This window comes from Sinocyclocheilus anshuiensis, unplaced genomic scaffold (genome assembly GCF_001515605.1).
Source record: "Sinocyclocheilus anshuiensis isolate Anshui unplaced genomic scaffold, SAMN03320099.WGS_v1.1 scaffold292, whole genome shotgun sequence".
Taxonomy (NCBI): Eukaryota; Metazoa; Chordata; class Actinopteri; order Cypriniformes; family Cyprinidae; genus Sinocyclocheilus; species Sinocyclocheilus anshuiensis.
The window spans coordinates 2,005,296-2,022,214 of record NW_015555757.1 but is presented as its reverse complement, the minus strand read 5'-3'; the positions used below and the strand labels follow the sequence as shown (position 1 = coordinate 2,022,214).

The 16,919-nt window shown below is 37.4% G+C and overlaps 1 protein-coding gene across 1 annotated transcript in view; it reads right to left on the bottom strand.

Moving 5' to 3' along the window:
• Positions 1-16,919, bottom strand: part of LOC107673867 (zinc finger MIZ domain-containing protein 1-like) — a 182,406-nt gene that overhangs the window by 97,040 nt on the left and 68,447 nt on the right. Inside the window, exon 3 of the mRNA XM_016467675.1 lies at positions 12,907-12,982. The gene's annotated coding sequence lies outside the window, so the exon portion shown is untranslated. The remainder of the gene's footprint in view (positions 1-12,906; positions 12,983-16,919) is intronic.

Genomic DNA, 16,919 nt, shown 5'->3' with positions numbered 1-16,919 from the left:
ATTTAAGATGACACAGTGAGGGGAGGAGGGACAGACAAGCGGAGGAGTGACAGTCGGCTTGTCCTCTGCATGGCGCTACGTCAGGAGAAGCACTGGTGGTTGGTCTTCACGTCGACAGAGCGCCGCGTGTCAGCTCAGCACCCGAGCAGGCGGAGGGGGGAACAAAGGCTCAGTGAAGGAGGCTGGTAATGATCTGAGAGCCTGCACAATGTCTGCAGAAATTCCCCTTGATTCAGACAGCAGCCACCCAGAGCAGGCCCCTGAGAGCAGGGTTACAGCCAGTAAGTAACATGTCTCACAGTCTCTCAGAGAGACAACCAGGCTGAGAAAGCAAGAGAGACACAAGACAGGGAAGGAAGAGTCTCTTTCAGACAGATCCAATTGCAAGTGTAACCATCAGAAGGGTGTTTACTTATGTAGAACAGATGACATAAACCCTTTCAGAAAGCTTTTAACAGATTGGCAGTGAAGACATGAATAAATACACAAAATCAGATCATTGGCCGGTCTTTGAGGAGGGCAGTGTGTCTGCTCTCTAGAAGCTCCTAACGGCCGAGGGAAGTATAAGGCTCAATATTGACATGACCTCATTAGACAACAGCTAGTGGACTAACGGTAATTAAAAGGAGAACGCAGCATGTATTGGGTGGGTTGCCACTCATTACCTCACAGGGAGTACATTTAACTAACAAACATTAGTGCATGGTCTTGGCACATCTAACAGTGCAAACAATGTGGCAAGGAAGGATGCATGTGGACTGCTTTTTGATGAGGAGTTACACATTGTGGTTTGAGAATAGAAAAAATCAGATGAAAATCTAATTTTACCCTAGAAATAGGCAGAATGCTTTTTTATTTTAACTTATAATGTAAAATCAATACAAATATATCAGATTCTGGACTACTTCTAGGTCACTAATCAAATAAGCAAATGCATGACATTAGCCGGATTCCATCCATTTTGTATTATGCAACCACTAAATAAGGGGAAAACACAAAAATGTTTTTGCCCACAAAATAAAATATAAATTATGACAGAAAAAAAATAAAATAAATATAAATATATATATATATATAATTAAAATATAATAATTAAAATTAAAAAAATATTTAAACAATAGAATGGTATGGTGTGTGCGTGTGTGTATGCATTTGAAAAAGATATTTAAATGCATGTTTTTTTAATGAAAAGTTTGCATAAAATGGAGGATGGAAACACCACAATACAAAATATAATTCCAAAATACATTTCCAAATTCAAAAAAAAAAAACAGTATATAAACTGATGGAAACACATTTACTGCAATACATTTCCAGATGAGTATTAAAAAAAGACATGACTTTGCCTTAAGAATTGTGTGAATAATTCGCCACTATTCCCTGGCAGAACTGTCCGACATGCTATAGCTCCCATAAGAAATCTGTTGCTGCATCAGACATCCACCTAACATGAAAATGCTGCTTTATTAGCAAGATCATATCTGCAATTTTCAAATTAAATTAGCAAATTGGAACATAACTATTGATCAATGAAAGCTTGAAATCTGCACAAGATGCTCTTTAGAACATCTCAAATAATCCTAAATAACATGGATCATCCGGTTTTACTCAAACTATTCTTTTAAATCATGGGCTACTCCAAGTGGTGACACTTTAAAGTCTTAAACAAATATGAGGAGACAAATTGTAGCCTAATTCTTCTAAGTAGTGGTGGATGAACTAAACAGAGTCTAAATAAGTTCATTAAAGCAGCAGAGATAGGCCCTAAAGACTAGAAGGATCTGACTGAATAGATGTTTAGTCCTTTTTGTCGAGTTAGTAATCCAAAGTCCTGTCTCTAAGCCCCCTCTCCTCCCTGAAGGCTAGTAACCTTACTTCGACCCCCTATTCACACACACACACAACCAACCCAACCCCCCTCACAAGAGCAATCTCTTGCTTTCTGCTCTCATTCTATTTCTCACTTTGGCACGGGCATCTCCGGTGTGATATTTTTGCCTAAAAATGATTAAAAACAGCAGAGAATGAAGGCATTTGTAGTAATGAGAGCATGTAAGCTGCGGATTGTGGCCACAGGAGTAATTAAACTCCCACACGGCATCTTGAGGGGCTGAGGAGGTGCGCTCTCCTGAGGCTGCCGCCCATTTTCTGTGGGCTACTGGGAGCCGCACCACACAGTGCTGCGTGGGGCCTGAGGGACGCTAACAGATGAATCCCTGTCATTAAAAAGGATCACCCGCCTCACGGGAATCGGCTCTTTGCACTGAAAACATATCTCTTTAGGAGGAAAGGGCTATCGCAATCTCTAACCCAAACGCAAACATACACACACAAATGCACCCAATTGCCCCTCGCTGTATTTATACGCTATGGTTTGTCATCTATTTTCAGGCTTCTGTTCCCGGTCCTCAAATGTATGTTTACATTGGTTGGGACACAACTTCCTTAGTTCAGCAATCCCCAACCATGGGTACGAATATCCCAGGGGGTCTTAAAAGAATCGTTCACTCAAAACGGAAACTTGTCATCATTTACTATTCTAAATAGTATTTAGAATTCCATATTCTAAACCTTTATGCATTTTTTTCTTCTTCTGTGCAATGCAAAAGAAAACACTGAAATATTTTTGGGGAAAAAATTACCCATTCAATCAATGTCCAGTGTTATGGACCCCATTGACTTTCATTGTTTGGAAAATTTACAGCTTAAACATGCTTCAAAATATCATTTTAAATGCATACAGGTTTAGAATGACATGAGGGACCGACATGCAGTTTGCATTTTTGGAAAGATTAAACCTTAAGACAGAAAGTATGACAGAAAAAATACTGACATTATTATTATTATTATTATTATTAATAAAAAAAAAAGTATTATTATTATTACTACTACTTGATGTTTACTTTTATTTAAAATATATTAAAATATATATTAAGCTTAATATGAAATATTAATATATAACCAAAATATTTTAATAAAATTACCACACCAACAACTAATATAATAATCTTATATTGTTAATATTAATACTAGTAGTATTATTATTGATAAAAACAACAAAAACTATAATATCAAATTAAATGCACTTTATAAATAAATGCAATTTATATAGTTATAAAATAACATGCTCTATTTTCTCCAGAGAAGTGTTTCTCCTTTCAAAGTTTTAGTACACTGGTGTCTTCTTTCTCTATATGGAAATTAACATGTGGTAGGTCATATGCATCATGCCCTTTCCAGCTGTCTATCTATACATAGATGAAACATCCATCTGATTCATATTTAGGCAGCAGCTGTGCATCTAATAATTAAGACCAATCAATGCAATGTAGATTGTACTAACATTTAAACAATAAGCACTACCATGTTAACCGAACACAAGCCGATCGGGACAGATTGGTGTCGCAGCTCAAAACGCGGCGCATATTTAGAACATACTGAGGTGCAGAGATAAAATAATGTGCTGTTCTCTGTGGCTTTTCAGTGAGCGGGATAAAGCCCTCTTTAAAGGGGATTTGGCCTATCAGGAACGTCTATATCTGGAAGCTGATACAGCCACAGAGATTATAGATCATTTTTCATGTACAAATCTGCTTTGGCTCAGACAAGCAGACAGGCAGGAGAACAGCAGAGGGCAGGGCGATCGCGAACACTGCATCCAAGAGGAGGGGAGTGTGACAGGGGGCACTGTCCTCCACCATCACCCCTCCCCAGATCCACGGCTCCGCCTTGGGCCTTCCTTCCCAGTTGCTCGGCCAGCGGAGCAATCAGGTCAGTCGGCTCTTCCTGCGTCCCCCCTGGTCAATTGTTCCCTCTTCACGCCTCGTGTGCGGCCCGCAGCTGTGGCAAAATGATGTCATATCTGATCCTAAGGCAGGCAGAGTGTCTCAGCGTAAACATGGAGCGGGGATGGAGGGGCTCCGACCAGAGACAATGAGCTGAGTGAAGTTATGCCAATATTTCTGATGATCTCTGCACTTCTGGCAGGAAACGAAAAAAGTGTTTCCAAACCCATGTTTGCCATTTTTTTCCGGATTCAGCATCAGGTGGGCTCAGCACAAGTCAGCTTTGGAATAAATAAATAAAAAAAAACAGCTTTTTATTTCTTGTATTGATATATTTTTTTCTGAGGGAATAGGGCATTATTACTGCCACACTCAATACACTCTCTCAGAGGACTGGTTATTGGGTTGGTGCGTATATCTGCTGCAGTGGGGCCATTGTGAAGCCATTATTTTCACTAAATCATTTCTCTAGGAGATAATCCAGGCATTAGCAATGCTTGTTAGCATTTAAACAAGCAGCAGTCCGGCCATTTGTAGTCTGTCTCTCGGCGAACAACTAAGCGCATACAGAGACAATATTGTTGTAATGCAATATCCACAAACTCTCAGCCAGCGCATTCAGGAAAGCCACACTCCAATAATGCAAGTATAACAGAGCGGAAAATGTAAGTCAGCTCCCTCCAGTTGTGGGGTCATTACGATGCCACCAGCTCTAAACAAATCAATCGCTGCTTCTGAACATGAGAGGATTCCTAAAGCATGCGGAAAACAGTTTGAACATGTTACAGTGCATGTGGATTTTGAGTCCAACAAGAAAGAGAAACTCAAATCCAGCAGCCTGCCTTTGGGAGGAAAGCACAGACCGCTGGGCTTGCTATGGATATTGTTTGGAGGTCCTCAAAGGAAAACGTGCGGTATGAATGAAGCGGAGCTGCTTTTCTGACGCAGGAGTACCGAGCGTATAAACAAGCAGGAGATTTGATTAGGTGTGTAATCCAGTGAGTACAAGAGGCCACACTGGTCCTACTCACACCAACACCTAACTGGCACACTGACAAGCTTCCTGTGCTCTTAATGAGAGGCTTTCGAATGAAGCGTGAACTACAAATGCACATATACACACCGTTGGGATTCTGTGAGTTTTTCTTTTGTCTGACTCTTGTCAGGTTTTCAAGTTCTAGAGGTGCACCATATATATAAAATATATAATGAAATTATTATTATTGCCTATAGTGGAATTTCAGCCGATAATATTGAGCAGAATATTCGTTTTCAACGTTTTAAAAAATATCCCTCAAGACCACTGATTTTATTCAATTGAGCAATTTGTGATGCTTGATGTATGACGTTTTAACTGATTCGAGTAATGATCCAATCCAGTCATGATATTTTAGAAATTGCTCAATGAAAAACGAATTTGTCAGCAAAATAAAAAGCAGAATTTGCTCAAACTGCATATGCACTGTAAAATATTTTATTAATTGTAAGCTTTGTAAGCATTTTCGGAAATTAGTACAAATAATTAAAAAAAAAATTATTATAAAGTTATGTAAATAAATAAAATATAAAAAATGTAATAAATTAAAAATAAAATAAAATAAAAACATTGTTGGTTCATTATTGGCAGAATTTCTTTATGGGCACATCATTATTGGCAGCAGCGGAGCAACTCACAGAAACAGATTCCTGTACCATCTCAACCCAAGATGCCTTCTTATTATCCTATAAAATGTCAGGATTACCATAGCAGATTCCATGGTGCGTGTGATGTTAAATGACACACACAATGCTGTTACATCATTATGTCTTGGACCCTCAAATTAATTGAAAGTTGTTTTAGAGAAAAACACGTTAATCATTGAACTCCATTCCTTTAACAGCAGACTATTCAATATTTATCTAATTCCTAAAACAAACAGAGAAAAGCATCAAATGTATCACACCTTGTCAGAGCAAACATGTTAACAGGAAGGGAGTCCACAATAAAGACATTATACTGCAAGTATGATCTACTTCTGCACCTGCTCTAATTTTACACACCCCTTTCATAAACAAGAGCTTCTCTTTTTCCACTTTACCGGTTAAGCGTAAATTTATCTATTCAAGTTGTCAAATTGAGACCTCTCTTAAATAGCTTCAAACGAAACCATTTACTTCAAAAAGTGTGACGTGGACATAGTTAAGTTATGAAACTAAGTAACAGTTTCAAAGCAGCTTCCTCAACACGGGTTTTCTACATATGATTCATCTCAAATCATTCACCTCCCCTGATCTGCTTTTGCCCTCTAATGTTATTTGTTTCAGTTCTCGTCAATCCCCTTTGGAGGGTAGATTCCAGTGTTCATCTGTCTGCTCAAGCAAGGTTAAAAGTACACATTGTGGGAGTTCGCTACAGCCAAGCATTGAGCCTGAGAAATCAAGTATGTTATTTATGAACCATTCGGCCATTGATTATACTCACCTGGGCACAGGGTGAAGCACGCAAGGTGCTCGTAACATCGGTGGCCCAACCAGGAATTCATTTGTTGTTCAGACTGCTACAGTAAACTTTATTATTCCGTTAACGCGGCCATACCACTGTCACAACATCAACTTTGCCAGAAGGTTAAGGACAAAACAGAAGCTGCACACACTGATAGTATTGTTTGCACTGCTTTTTGTGCTATACTACTTGTGCAATGCATGAAATGGTAGAAGAACACCAAAAAATCTGTACAAAACAATTTGCATGCCCGGATTTCCCCATCTTGTACATGGTTCTAGGTGACACGACAACCTATCGCATTCTGACATACTTTACTGGGACTATCCTGCCACCACTGCAGACACCTAAATCAGTTCTTTAAAATTACAAAAGTAAGTTTGTCTACACATATGGATATATAGAAAGTTCCAATGTTCTTCTCCATCATCTGATCATCATATGAAGAATTACACTGTCACAATCAATCGGAAATGTAAACAAAACCGTTTACCGCCTGCTTTCTGTGAGTAGTAATTAGGGATGCAACGATACCATTTTTTCAGATCCGATCCAGAAAATTGTGTATCGGCCGATTCCGATCAGATCCGATACCAGCGCAGTGTTTTTTTGTTTTGTTTTTAAATCAGTGTAGAATTTCTATACTTCTGTGTGTTGACCTGATCTTCACTCTTTTGTGTGTTAAACACAATCTACTAAATATAGACAACTTCATTTTAATGAAAAATAACATGAAAAAATATATCAATCTGTGACAAAAATACTATTATAAACTAGGTTAGTGGATAATTTAGCAGCAAAAGTTATTCTTGAAAAATCATGAGTGCACAATTGTATAAAATCTAAATATTTAGTGAAATAATATTATTTAGTGGGGAACAAATAAAAGTGAATAAATGTAGGACTAAATCTGGTAAAATGGTACACATTGCTCTTTGTTTTGTTGTAAAATACATTAATGAAAACAAGTAAATGTATTTATTTATAAATATAAACTATAAAATTAAAAGACATTTCTTTTAAATGTATAGCACAGTAATGAAGGCAGCAACATATGCTATACTGTGATATACATTCGATTATTTATAGCCTTTCTTTTTCTGTCCTATCTTAGGACAGAACAAGAAACGCTATAAATAATCTTTCATTGCGCAAAAGTATTATAATACGAAAAGCTCCAATACAGAGCGGCACAAAGCGCTTATTTGTCTCCCGTGCGCAGAATGATGCACTTGAAGCAACACGGAGTCACAGTGCGCAGCGCTACGCATAGAGAAATTCAAAGCACAAAGGAAAGAGATATTGATGCGTAGTTTATTAAATCTGTGCGATAGTTTATTGTGCCTTTTCTTTTAACAGTTTTACATTTCAGTTACTGTGCACTCTTGAAGAGAGTTTCATTGTTTTGACTGTCGTAACCGAACGTGACCCGCAGTGAGAATGCTGAATGGAGGATGACAGACAGCTGCAGTGGAGAGAAGAGTTTACTTCAACTTGAATTTAACGACTTAAATATTCATCTGTACCTCACATTAAACTATGGAACGGCTTCAGAACACTTGGACTTTGACTTTATGGTGCTTTATAATGTTTTTGTGCTTTCGTGAGGCTTAACAATAACAAAGAATAGTATACGCATAATATCGGATTTGGATCAGTCTCGTCTGACCGATACCCGATCTAGCAGAAAATGCCATTATCGGAGCCGATAACGATACTGAGTATCGGATTGATGCATCCCTAGTAGTAATGGCGCAATGGTTCAACATTAACTAGCTTAAGTGAACAATGTACAATCTAAATCCTATTCTTCATGAGTAGGCCTATTTGTCTAATTTTAGTTAAAATATGTTATGTTATATTGATTCTCAAGTAAATTTTTATTATTTTAAAGTGATAGTTCACACCAAATCATTTACCCTCATGTTATTCTAAATATGTATGACATTTTATTCTTCTGCATAACATAAACCAAGATATCCTGATGAATGTTTGGGGTGCAAACAAAATTGCACCCAACTGCATTCATTCAATGTATGGACAAAAAAAGATCTTTTGTGTTTCACAGAAAAAAATAAAGTCTGGTAAAACTAGATTGCGGGTTGTTAGTGAATAAGACAGAGGTGAAATACTGCACACTGCCTAAACAAATTTATTCCACCAGTTTTGAGAACCGAGCAGCATATTGGTTTACTAATAACAGAACAAGAAACGCTATAAATAATCTTTCATTGCGCAAAAGTATTATAATACGAAAAGCTCCAATACAGAGCGGCACAAAGCGCTTATTTGTCTCCCGTGCGCAGAATGATGCACTTGAAGCAACACGGAGTCACAGTGCGCAGCGCTACGCATAGAGAAATTCAAAGCACAAAGGAAAGAGATATTGATGCGTAGTTTATTAAATCTGTGCGATAGTTTATTGTGCCTTTTCTTTTAACAGTTTTACATTTCAGTTACTGTGCACTCTTGAAGAGAGTTTCATTGTTTTGACTGTCGTAACCGAACGTGACCCGCAGTGAGAATGCTGAATGGAGGATGACAGACAGCTGCAGTGGAGAGAAGAGTTTACTTCAACTTGAATTTAACGACTTAAATATTCATCTGTACCTCACATTAAACTATGGAACGGCTTCAGAACACTTGGACTTTGACTTTATGGTGCTTTATAATGTTTTTGTGCTTTCGTGAGGCTTAACAATAACAAAGAATAGTATACGCATAATATCGGATTTGGATCAGTCTCGTCTGACCGATACCCGATCTAGCAGAAAATGCCATTATCGGAGCCGATAACGATACTGAGTATCGGATTGATGCATCCCTAGTAGTAATGGCGCAATGGTTCAACATTAACTAGCTTAAGTGAACAATGTACAATCTAAATCCTATTCTTCATGAGTAGGCCTATTTGTCTAATTTTAGTTAAAATATGTTATGTTATATTGATTCTCAAGTAAATTTTTATTATTTTAAAGTGATAGTTCACTCCAAATCATTTACCCTCATGTTATTCTAAATATGTATGACATTTTATTCTTCTGCATAACATAAACCAAGATATCCTGATGAATGTTTGGGGTGCAAACAAAATTGCACCCAACTGCATTCATTCAATGTATGGACAAAAAAAGATCTTTTGTGTTTCACAGAAAAAAATAAAGTCTGGTAAAACTAGATTGCGGGTTGTTAGTGAATAAGACAGAGGTGAAATACTGCACACTGCCTAAACAAATTTATTCCACCAGTTTTGAGAACCGAGCAGCATATTGGTTTACTAATAATAAATATAAGAGGAACAGCATAAACTGTTCTAATTGTTTTTTTTTTTTTAGATGTGTGGTATCTAAAATAAAAAAAAAAAATCTGATTTATTTGGAATGTTAGTTTTGTTTACTTATGCCACTCATGGGCAGATCGGATTGATCCCTGCTTCTATTCTCTCTGAGCTTTTTGCTACTGTATGTATTGCAAGTAGCAGTCAAATTAATCACTGAAATCATGAACCCATGTCAAACATGTGACTTAGTATGAAATCATTCTGATTATAGCAAAAATAATCCTAACCACATAGTCAACAAACATCCTGACAGGCAACCTGCTAGCTCTCTGGATCTGCCTGGCATGCATGCACACAGATTTGTGGGTTTGTGGCATGATACGGAAATTTATTCCTGTACAAATGTCAAAAGACTGCCACGTTTCAATATTAGATCAAAATCAAAACATGATTAACTTAATAAGACAGGATGTTTTCCTGGCTGCAGCAAAAATCTCAAGGACTTCATAAAGATTTATTTGATGCTCTCGGTCAAATGGCCAGTGTTCGGTGTGCAGTCTCAGCTTCTGACATTCGAGGGTTGAAGCTATTTTAAGGAGACCCCAGTGCCTCTGGTAGGTCCACCACATGCCACTGTACAGCGGCTTCCATAGAGCTGAAGAATGGCTCCATTATTCCCCCACAAACACATATACTTTCACAGAGATCCACCCACTTCTGACCTGATCTCGCTGAAACCCACCACTATCGGAAATTCTCGTTTTGTGAAGGTGGGAACAAAACAGAACAGAATGAATCACTGAATAAGAGTGAAGGTTGAAAACAGACCTTTTTAAGAAGATTTTAATGAGTTTAATAATTAATCTTAAAGACTTTACCTTGTGAAAGGCTTTTATAATGCATGCAGCAATTAATTAGCCTTGGAATTATTCAATTATTTTATATAGACCGATTTTTCTCCCTTTGGTGAAGATTGTGTCCAATTACAAAACTAAATGATACATAATCTTTCACAATCATCAATCGTCACATGCCAGAGCAGATGCTAAGTTTTCATACAATCTTTTTGTAAATAAGACTTATAAAGTGCCTTTATCAGAGAGGATGTTAATTATCTACTTAAGCAAATATAAATAAATGTCAAAAGACCCGGTACTTCGGTACCAAGTCGGTACTAAAAAAATGAAAACGTTACGGTACCAGGATTTTGTAAGTACCGGTGGTACCGAGTACCCGGTCAACCCGGTTCTTGATGCGCTATCCGAAAGGTGCGCAGATGCGCTCTCTTCATAAAAGCGCTGAGACGTGGTGACATCAAAATGAGGACGCACACCAAACTAACAAAACACTTTAAAGACACCCAGATCAAATGAAAGAGTTCAAGCAGGTAAGTTTCATTTTAATTTTTAATATTTGTTCGGTTATGAATATTATTCAATATTTTAATTTGAATGTCAGATTGAAATGAACGCTGTTATTAGAGTAGTTAATCGTTAGCATAAGCGCGGCTAACGCTAATATAATGAGCATTAGAATGAAGTTTCTTTATTAACTATTTAATGCTCCTATAACTTTCATTAGGGTAAAAAAAAACAGGAGGACATGATGATATTTACTATTTTTACACACCAGAGGCTTTTAAATGAATTGTGAATCTAAAATATGCGTGTTAGAGATTGTACAAATGGTTAACATTGTTTGTGTCATATTAGTCAGAAAAGCAGTTCTGGGCTTTTTTTTTTTTTTTTAGCTAATTTTGTGTTTTGCTTTGGTACCGAAATTGGTACCGAGAACCGTGGATTTTCACTGGTATTGGTACCGAATACTGAAATTTTGGTACCATGACAACACTCTCTCTCTCGCTCTTTCTCTCTATATATATATATATACACACAGATACACACACATACACCACCGTTTAAAAGTTTGGAGTCAGTAAGATTTAATACTTTAATACTTCAGCAAATTTGCTGAAAAAATTTATCAAAAGTGACAGTAAAGAAGAAGAAGAAATAATTAGAATTACAATGATTTTATAAGGATCATATGACACCGAAGACTGGAGTAACAGCTGTTCAAATTATAAAAATATATAAAAATATTATTTTAAATTGTAATAATATTTTACAATATTACAGTTTTTACTGTATTTTTGATTAAATAAATGCTGCCTTGGTGGGCATGAGACTTCTTTTAAAAACAAACAAAAAAATCGTACTGATCCAAAAATGTTGAACGGCAATACATTTTGTCTGCAATAAATAAAATAATAAGTCTCTCAACTCAACTAGTAATAACCATATGGTAGCTTTGTAAAATCCTCTACAAAGCTTAAAAGAAAAAAACAAAACAAATTTGTTTATACATTCTGCCACTCACTCTGCCACCAAGTCAAACATGAACCCATCTACAAATATATAGCCTGCCCTGTGTGTTTATGCGAGTGTGTGCTTGTGTACACGTGTGGGTGAGCATCAGGAAATACCAGGCCAAGCATTCCAGCTCGTCAGCACCTCTGGACCTCATGTGACTGGAGACTGGACACAGCCCAGATTGTGTGTGCAAGTTTGCTCAAGAAGCATGATAAGAAAATTTAATAAAAGTGAGGGAGCGGAAGGGCTAAAGGAAGGATAATCTGATATGCATGACTTGTGGTTTCTCCTAGTGCCTCTCTTTTCTTTGCCCTGGCAGAAATGGCAGTTTGCATCCATAATTTACAGGCTTCTCTTCTCCCGGCAATCTGGCCTTTATGACTCCGCCCCCTTGCAAACTCATTAGCATAATGTAGATGCTACTAAAAAAAAACAAAACAAAACATATTTTCACCTTCGAGCTGTTCCATATCTCATCAGTACACAAGACCAGGCAGAAAGCGGTGAACGTATTACAGGCTCAGGATGAAACACTTTATGCCACATGTGCTGTTTAGACGAATGTCTCTGACTGCCTGCTAAAACTGATTTTTTTTCCAAAGAATCTCACATCTCAGTAACTGTGCCTGCCTTTAATAAATCACGCCAAAAAAAACTGACAATGACATTGTAAGGGGAATAACAAAGCAGCGAGTGATTTGAGAGGCCCCGCTGCTAATTATGACTCATGTTATACAGAGCATTCTGCTGCTGCTCAAAAACACTAAATAAATTCGCTGTTTGACTGTGCTCAAGAAATATGAGCGTCTGACACGATAGTGTGCGTGCTTTCCTGTTTTTAGCACCAATTACGCCACTTGAGTTAATTCGGGAAAGTTGTTTTGAAGATAACACCATGCGAGCGGCACATGTGTGTGCAAATCTGCGATTAGGTGAACAATCATTAGCAGAAATGAGCAGTGAAGGATCATCAGTCAAAGCACTTACCGGAGGATGCAGTAGATTTCTTTGTTCAGTGTTTGGCAAATTCACTCACATATCCCTCATCAATCATAGAAGTGATCTGGAATTTAAAAAAAGAATACATTATATTAATCCTTTGCCAAAGTAAATGGTGTGCACGGTTACATATGTTCTTCTCAGTATTCATAATCCCCAGTTCTGTACCTCCCCTGCTTGATAATGTCACACTGCTAAATAAAGGAAGCACACGGTTAGACTCATTCTGCACATGGGATCATGCACCATTATGATCAGTGGCATTTATCAGCTAGTATAGAAGACAATCTAACCGTTATAGCAATGATGATATAGAACAGCAACTGTAATATTTTTCATAAACCACAACCAAATTTAATTACAAGAAAAAAGCTGTCTTTATCAACATAAAAAAATGATAATCCGACAACTGGCCTGGTCCAACTGATCCACTGATTCAAACAAACTGACCATCCCAAGATATCGAACTAAATGCTTGTGGATTTTAGAATTTAGTTTTGTAATGTGAGATATCAGATTAGTAATTTGCATTTTAAATTTTAAAAGTTTGTCTATTTTAAACTGTTAGTCTATTTAATGCTGATGTAATGCTAATGTATGCACGGGGGGCATGGTTTGAGTAACAACAACAAACATTTATATCCTGTCTAGACCATAACACAGGTTATCTACAACAGAATAAATCACACAATGAGATATAACAACATACAACATCTTGCGAGTTTGAAAGTCATTTTACAACTTTTAATTGACACCATTAAATATTCTGGAAAAAAAACAGAACATGTAATTTGCAGACAAAGCCTGAAAGCTTTTTTAGGACTAATGTAGCACTAAGAAATGCAAAAACTAAATTGTACACTCAACATTCTTAACTCCAGCTCAATTATAACCAATAAGCAAAATCATCCACTGTGATTATTTAATGGACACATCCTTGACTCAAAAAGTCAGGGTTCAAAGAAAATCCAGGATTTCCCACTGGCACTTACGACACATGTGCGCGCTTCTCGTAAAATACGATAATTCTGACATGACTTGAAGGCAGCAATAATCTGTTCATATAAAACTTTCTGTCTTTGTTTATCTTTCTCATCTGCTTCTACAGCTCCACCATCCGTATCCTGTCATGCAACTGTCATTGAGCCTGAATTAATGGACTTATAATCTAAAGGGATCTGTGTCTGATTCTCGGCCCTCCGTATGCGACTGGAGTGCAGGGACTATTAGGTGTGTTTATTGCTTGAATCCCTGCTATCAACCCCTATGGACCCATATAGATGTAATTTGATATGAATATTTCAAGTCAGCTTTTGTAAAAGCAAAACTACTGATATCCTAATGGGATCATGTTTTGACTATTAAATGACTTGTTTATCCTGACTGTATTTCTAATACCCACATACCACTTTTGATTTACCAGAATATTGTAATTGTGTCAGGTCATAGTGTCTACAGATACCAGAATGATGATGATAAAAATAATAATAACTTCCACACAGTATGCTATTAAATTACACTCAAATCTGGTTGGCCGCTGTGACCTACTCATTTATTTTCTTATTTTTGAGTCAAATTAAATTGGACATATCCTTTTAATTAACAAAATGCTCCACAGTACTTGCATGAAGCATTTGAGAACAGACAAAATGTGAAGTGCAAATTAACGTCCTACACAGAGAACATCCACCAGTGTTATTCCGGACACGATGCCCAAGGACTTACTGAAATAAGGTTTAGACACGAGGATGTTATAGGTTATTCCTTAAGGACTGCCACTGCTCCAGATTTCAATGGGCTATTACCGTTTTAATTGGTACAATTAGGTTATCGAAACCCACATCTGATGAAACATCCAGCATCATAATCAAATTTATAAAAATATATTAAAAAAATAATAAAAATAATCTATAAATGTAAAAAAATAAAAACATAATTTTTTAATATAAAATTATTTATATAACATTTATCATAATAATAATAAAATAAATCATTTTTATAAAGAAAATATAAATGCATGTCTTTCTGAAACATTTAAAAAACAATTAGACAAATTAATAATAATAATTAATACAAAAACCCTGCATGAACATGAAACCTTCGTGACAGAGCAACAAGTATCATTTACTTATGAAGAAAATATGACCTTCAGGCTGGATGACTGATCTGGAGTCACTCAGCATGAGAGAAACCCATGAGATGGACTGATACTAACAATAAAGGAAAGACACAGTCGGGATACAGGAGGCCGAGACAGCAAAGGCTTGATTATCCACACTTTCACGGTCACAGAGCACAACTTGAGAGCAGTCTATAGCCGACCTCCTCTGGTTCTTGGACTGCAGTGGCACTCAGATGGGCTGCTGGATTGGGGTGCATTGTCTGTGCTCCACACTCTTTAGCTGAGTCAAGGAGAGACTTAAGGCGGGCGTACACGGTGCGATTTTTGCTGTCGTACAAGCTCGCAGGCGATTTTTTTCTCTCGGGAGAAAATCGCAGATGCTCGCGGCTCGTACCGTGTGAGAAGAATTACGGGCCGATCCGAGACGTTACGAGCACCTCCCGTCCTCCCGATAATTTTCAAACATGTAAAAAAAAATCGGATGCTGTCGGTTTAAATTCGTGGCATATGTGCGGTTGAACGAGACGATTTGGCGATCCATCTGAAGTTGACCAATCAGAAGATGACAAAGACCATATAGTCTATAATAATTTGTCTATAATAATACACTTTGCCATGTCCTTTGTCTTCGTTTTTTTTTTGTTTTTGGACGTCACAAGCCGCCTGCCACAAAAAAAAACTATTTCGTCCTCAGAATCCATATTTTTATGAATGGCGCAAAACGTAATGCTTACGTCAGAGTTTGTAAAATCGTAGTAAATTCGTGTCGTGTGTGACTGCCTCCGTACGATTTTCGGATAAACTCAATCGTGACGTGCCAGAGCTCACGACGGTCCGACCTTCAGAATCGCACCGTGTACGCCCGCCTTTACTGGGGTGTTTAGCTCGCCGGGTTTCTGTGGCAGCTCAACAAGCTCTCCCAGCTGGAGTACGGCTCTCACATCACAGCTGCACACTTACAATTAGTGCAGGTGCAGATGAGGAAAGACCAGGCACAACACAGACAAACACACAAAGAGAAGAAAACACACACTTACAGAGGTGTTGCACATCTCCGATGAGGGCTGTTACATATAAAACAAAGCGCTGATGAGTCGAAAATCAGCTCATTATAAAAACCGACAATGTGTGGGTTTTCTCTGGTTTGGACATTGAAGATGTGCCTGTTTTGCCTAAATGGTAATGACCTTTACATGATAAAAGCTTATTTTATGGCATTCAAATTAACTTACACATCATTAAGAATAATCAGTGTATGATCAAGCATGTAAACACAATTATAATAGATTTTAATATGAATCTTCTTTCATTAGCATGTTCAAATACACTTCTGTTGTTCCTATCTGAACGAAAACTAGCATTCCATTATGAAGCTAAATTGTTCTGGATGAGATAATGCACCAACTGCATCATTTTCCAAATATTTGCAGAGAAAAATAGAAGCCAGGCTTGTGTTTTTCCCCTCAATCTCATATTGATCCAAAGAGCCTTGCTTGCAAAACATTATCACAAAACTGAGCACGGAAACAAATTACATGACAAAAGCAGCCATTGATTTGCGAATCGTTTATTAAGGGGACACTAAAAGTGAAATGAATTCCAGCATTTTAAGCTTTGTTTCTGTGTTCCTGTGTCAGGCACACAGTGAGGCAATGCAGAAAGTTGGAATGCCGAGGCTGTCTTGCATCTGGAGTCGTCTCTGATGCATGCCATAAAATATGCCATTAAGCAGAATGGGCCGGCAAAACACACAACATGCAGATCTGAATAATTAATTTAGGGCTCAACCCACTGGAGGGACATCTTTTTTTCCCGTTTGGTTTTCTACATCAAAATCAGAGCATATATTTGCTCCGACTGAAAAAAGGCACAACATGAG